This window comes from Lynx rufus, unplaced genomic scaffold (assembly GCF_022079265.1).
Source record: "Lynx rufus isolate CCGP_SWC_20201006 ecotype Redwood Valley unplaced genomic scaffold, mLynRuf1.p SCAF_2, whole genome shotgun sequence".
Taxonomy (NCBI): Eukaryota; Metazoa; Chordata; class Mammalia; order Carnivora; family Felidae; genus Lynx; species Lynx rufus.
In genome coordinates, this window is record NW_025814834.1 from 71517073 (window position 1) to 71523072 (window position 6000).

Sequence of the window (6000 nt, forward strand, 5' to 3'; positions counted from 1 at the left end):
TCCATGAGGATTGTGAAGGCTTTCAGAGATCCATGCCATCTTGCTTCTGGGGCCTCCCTTCTTTTTGTGAAGTCAGAAGTAGGAAAGTAAGCTCCCAGCTCAGTGCTTGGGTCCTAAATAATTGAAAACACTTCAGGGAAATGACAAAGTATTATTTTTCAGGAAAAGCCTGGAGATTCCTGATATATGAGATATTTACATACTCCGTTCCTTATTATTTACTCAATCTCCACAATGGCTAGTTGAAAAGTAAGGCATTCTATAAATTAGAATAGTGTTGTGTGGTGGGAGGGAACTGGGGAGTAGGGGGAGTATCAAGAGGGGGCCTTAACCCTCACACTTCAGTCTTTCTAATATTCATTAGATTAAATCATTCAAACAACATAGCACTTTCCCTCTGATGATGATTAATACAGCTGATGTAATTGCTTGAGTGAAGTCTTTTAAAACTAGGTTATCATTTCATTACTATTTTATTAGGTGCTAGTGCCATTGATTGATGGATGTAAACAACATTAATTGAATCTTGTGCTCTATGCTAGGCCAGGGCTTACAAAGATGAAAAAACCATACAGGTCTTGCTGTCAGGTTGCTTATGGTCTAGCGAGAAGATATGTGGCCAGGCAGACATTGAAACAGTAGGATAGTTGCTGTTAAGGGCCCTTGGTGTTTGCAAGACCCTGGATAACTTACCTCTTCTTCTCTCTGAATTTGTGGTAGATGAGTAAATAAAAGAGGTCAGACAGGAATAAAAAATAGGCTTTCTCGCCAGTAATGGACTGGAGAATGTGACTCAAACATGAAGCCAGTAGGCTTTACCTCCCCCTGAATTGACCGTGTCTGCTAGTGGGCAGAGCAGCAGCTCTGGTTAGCGTTGACAAGGAAGCAGGAAGCAAAAGGGAGAATGTGGGTTGTGTGTGGGCAGTCAGGTCCAGAAAACTTCAAACGGGCTGGATCTCTAGTAAGCAGTATGGCCTTATTTCCAATCTCACCAATCGGCTAAGTTGCTCCTCTTCCCTTGGGAGTAGAGAGAAGGGATGGAAGCCATTTCCCCTAGAACTATTCCCAAGGTTTTAAAATTCCCTTTGGTTTGAAAAGCTTGCCTTTTGGGTGGTAGGTGAATAGTACTTTGCTTACTGAGTGCGAAGGAGGGGCAGAGAAGCTGGCGTGCAGGAAATACAAACGCAGAGGAAGAGTCCTTGCAAGTATCTCCCAGCTGATGCTCACTAAGCCTTGGGAAAGCAGTTGCGGCATGAAGTGGGTACCTGATGCATTTTCCAAATAGAAACCTCTATAAATTCTAGGCCCCGAGTTGTACGGCAAATAGGAAGCATTTGTTTGCCTATACCCTCAGTGGATGTTGCTCTGCATCTGTGCCCTCAAATAAAGAAAGCATGCATACTATTATCATAGCAGTGACTCCAATAACTGATCGCACATTTATGCACACACAGTGTGATGCTTATTTCCTTTGTGGGGAACCCTCATGATCCTTTTGTGATAACTGTGTAAAGAATTTTCTTCTAAAGAATGAAATCCTTTTTATGTAATTTTAGATTGAAATGCAGTAATTTATCTGCAAAAGACTTTTGCATATGTGATAGAGGCTGCTCCAAAATAAGTAACAGATGTGTAGGGCTCCATTGAAACACAAATATGTGCCAGGCATTCTTTAAATATGAAAATTTGCCATTATAAGAGATGTGTCAGGAATTTAGCCTTTTATGTCTGTCTAGTTTTATTTAGTCATGAGCAAAATATGATAGAGAAAGCCCCAATGAATGCCTCAGCTCAAGTTTGGAGGGCAGTGGTCCAGATTGTCTTTTGGAAAATGCCAAATGTGAACTCCAAAGCAAACGTAGGCTAGAAATAAATGATGATGGCCAAATACTAAGTAAAATACTGCCCCTGATGCCCGTGACCCATTCTTATTCTCTGCTGCCTGGTCACTGAGATTGTTTAGTAGTGTTAGGAACTTGGGATGCTTACGTGCTGAAGTCGTGAATGTACAGTCCCAATGCATATTGGCAAGAACAAATATAACTGGTGTTAGAATCAGACCTCCAAACACAGACCAATCTTGGAAATAAGATTGTTAGAAATGTTTAATACAGACCCATTCCATAACCTAGAAACAAGACTTTAGAACCCTTTGCCTTTATAAAACTAAGTTTCTTTAATTTGCCTCTTCCAAAATTGTATAATGTATCGGTACATCTACTTTTGAACACAAGCATATTTAGAGAGTATGAAAATCTTACTATATTTTATTGAAACAACCATTCAGTTTGCACAGATGTGCACTCGAATTAGTACTTTTCAAAATGAATCGAGAAAGCACAGTTTTTGGAAGGAGTCAGCAAAACTTTGTTTGCTCAAAATACCTGTAATAGGCATTTTACTTCCTCATTAAAATGTCTCTCCTCAGTCTTGTTTCATGAAATGATCTACTATATCGCCTGCCCTGAAAAACTGAATGATAAATAAGCAAATTAGAATTGTTTTTCCTTGTTTACGTGAGGAAGAAACATCGGCGGCACCTCCACTAAAAGTCATCCGGAAAAGTAAGAGAAAGTTTGAGAGATGTGGCAGTGGCAGAATTAATTGTGTAATGTCTTTTCACTAAATCTTCAGACTGTTCCTGCTTCCACTGTGGGTCAATTTAGCAGCAATGCGACTCAGATGATAAGGCTTAATTTTCTGTGACCTATTTTCTTTAACCTTTATATGACCCTAAAGCTTTTCTTTTTCTGTTTTTCCTCCTTCTTTCTTTCTTTCTTTCTTTCTTTCTTTCTTTCTTTCTTTCTTTCTTTTGTTCTTTCATTCTCTCGTTCTTTCATTCTTTCTCTCTTGTCTATCTTTTCCCCTTATGCTGCCTGCCTTCTACCTTGCCCAGCCATGGGTAACTTCAAAGCACTTCTGTCGGATGCTAGGTTTTATTGCATGGCGATTCATTCCACTACATAAAACACCACTTGCTTATAAACGTTCTGCCCAAAAATAGGGGCAACAAAAGTCATTAAAATTTTCTTCCCATGTTTTTCTTAGCAGGGAAGTGTTTGGAAGAGGAAAAATGTGGATTCTTTACATGCAGTGGCATATTTTCTCTTGGCTATTTATAATTCACATTTCTCCCCATGTACTTGAGGTAAAAGTCACTTTTAAAAATAGAAGCTATCATTTTTAAAACTGAAATCAATCGTCAGAAATACCTGCAAAGAAATTAGTGCAGACATTTCATTGCTCCTTGTTCAAATTCTCTCTCCGTGACCCTTTTTTTATTTTTAATGAGTGCTCCAGGATACTTTTCACAAGTCTTTCATTCTTTCAGAGGTTATTCTTTTTAACACTATACGCGTGTCCACTGTAAGTGTAATGATGACACACACATAATCTACACACAGGTCATACGAACAAGCCCTACCAACATGCTTAAAGGTAACTTTAAATACCTACATACTTGTAGGTTAGTATGTTGAAAAAAGAATGGAGCACTTATAAACACTGAAAATAACACAAAGACATAGCCAGACTGAATTTTGGACATGGATAATCAGAACAATCTGTAGCCCGTCTGTGGCTAATGGGATGTTTCTCCCAGCTTTGTCACCATGGCAAATACTTCATAATACACAAACATTTGTAGCGCTAAAAATCCACCCACTCTTGTTGAAAGATGGCCAGGTTTTGTAAAATTACATTCCAGCTAGTGCTACCCTGCTGATTTTTCAGATAAGTTCTTTCTGTTTGCCATTCATGTGCTTGACAAGGGATCGAAGGGGGAAAATATGTAGAGTTTGTAAACAGTCATTGCATTTTCCTAGTTCAAGCACCTTATAAACACATGTCGCTAAATTTTTGTGCAGGCCGAATCTGGGGTTGAGGGAATCTATTTTGCAGTGGTGGGGTGGAGAGGGGAAACCTCTAGGTCTTTAACTCCCCCTCCCCCCACAAACCTCATCATTCTTCTAAATAAACATACAATCAAAGTAAAAAAGCCCACTTGTGGAACAAATACAACTTCAAGGCAAGTCCCTTTGTCCCCTCAACAATTAAATTGCTGCCCTTAAGCACTTATGGAGAGTTTGGGGTGCGTGTCTTTATAATGAATGCCACCAGGGCCAGTATTCCATTGAAGTGGTAGCCTAGTCCAACTTCCTATTTAGCTTCTGGAAGCAAGGCCGGGAGTGCCACATGCCTGGGTAAAGAACATCCTGGTTCCTTTCTGACCCTCCTGCTCTCTTGCCAACACAGCAAAGTATAGCACACACTCCAACTCATTCCTCTACTTAGAGGGAGGGGGGAAGGAAGCCTTGGTAACACTCCATTGCAGAGCCAAATTAGAGCAAACTGTTGTGCGGCAATGCCAAAAAAATTCAGAATACGTGTGACTGGGGGAAAAATGTAGGCAAAACAGTCTTTTCCACAAGTGGGTGGAAGAGGACGAGTCACAGTTTTAAAAGCATAACATAGGTGTATAGTGCCAGAAAGGGCCAGTCCAAATATTTACATGCAATAGTGATATATGAGGAAAAGCTTAACAGAATGCTTGTGGGGGGGGGGGGCGGGGGGAAGAGAGAACACGAGTGTTACTGGAAGCTCTAGGCACAACACCGGTCTGTTGGCGACCTGTTTGAGTTTTACAAGCCTGTTTATACTGTCTGTTACCCCAGCATCATCTTGCTACATCATATGGTCTTTCCCAGAATCTCATAGCATCAGGCAGGAAGGCAGGAGAAGACATGGGCACCAATACACCACAATTATGAATGCCTCCTCAAGGAGATTATTCCTCCTAACAATTGTTGTTAATTTTAATGATTATTAACCTTCAATAGGACCATGAACATTTATTTTTAAAACTCAGGCTTTGTGGAAACAAAAGATGCCTTTAGATGTGGCAATTCAGAGCAGCAATTATTTGCTTTAGTTTTACTTTGGAAAGCATTTGGATGCTAATTCAGAATTTGCATTATTCAGTCATTGCTACTGCTTAAGAGAGTGGATGCAAAAGACTACCAACCAAACTTGCAATCACGTTTTCCCTGTATAAAATGCTGCATGTAAAATATCAACCCCAAAGGGTTTTGACTGGCAGTAGGTTTTTAACAAAAGAAGAAAATTACCTTATTTGATTTCACACTTATGGGCAAAGTTTTATACTAATAGTCATTAGCATAATGAAGACTTCTTAGGAGAGATGATTCAGAAGCTGGGTTTTTTTTTTCTTCTTTTTTTCTGTTTTCTTTCAAGAAAAGATATTACAGTAAAATAGGAAGTAAGTCTTGGTAAATAGCAAGCATTTTGCTGTGAGTTTAAATATTTATTTTATTGCCCAGGGCAAAATATCTATGATCTTGATATTTCTAATAAGTTAAACACATACCCAAACTAGGTTCTATGCAAGCAACACCTGGCGATTGACGTTGCCTTTTTAAATAGCAATTTTAACAACTCTTAAACACAGATAGAAATACTACCTTCTATTTTGTTTAAAGTTCATTTCCTGTCTCTAGGATATTCACTGACCTTTCAATGTTGGCTATTTTGCTTTTTCACTTTTTCCTGTGAGTCTTATTCCCCTTCTCATTGGCTTCATTCCATTCCTGACCTCTCTTCCCCTCAAGAAAATTAAATGCAGCCCAAAACATATTGGACCCCAATTAGTTTTACAGCTCCTCTTAGCTTCCTTCTACTTCATTCTTTAGTTTGTTCCAAGTCATTTGGCCGAACACATTCAGGCTTCACAGACCTGCGCATTCACATAGGAAACAACCTCTATCTTTCATAGATTGATGTTTCTACATTTCCTATTTACAAAATTTGAAATCCCCTTAAGCTCGTATCAGAAATTTCTTGGTAACCCTTAATTATATCAGTTTTATTCAATATCATTCAGTTCCTGGAAGCAATATCTGTTCTTATGGATATTTTTCTATCACATTTTTATTAAAACCCACAATAGACTCTATTTTATCTTCTCCTTAGATAAGTGCATTA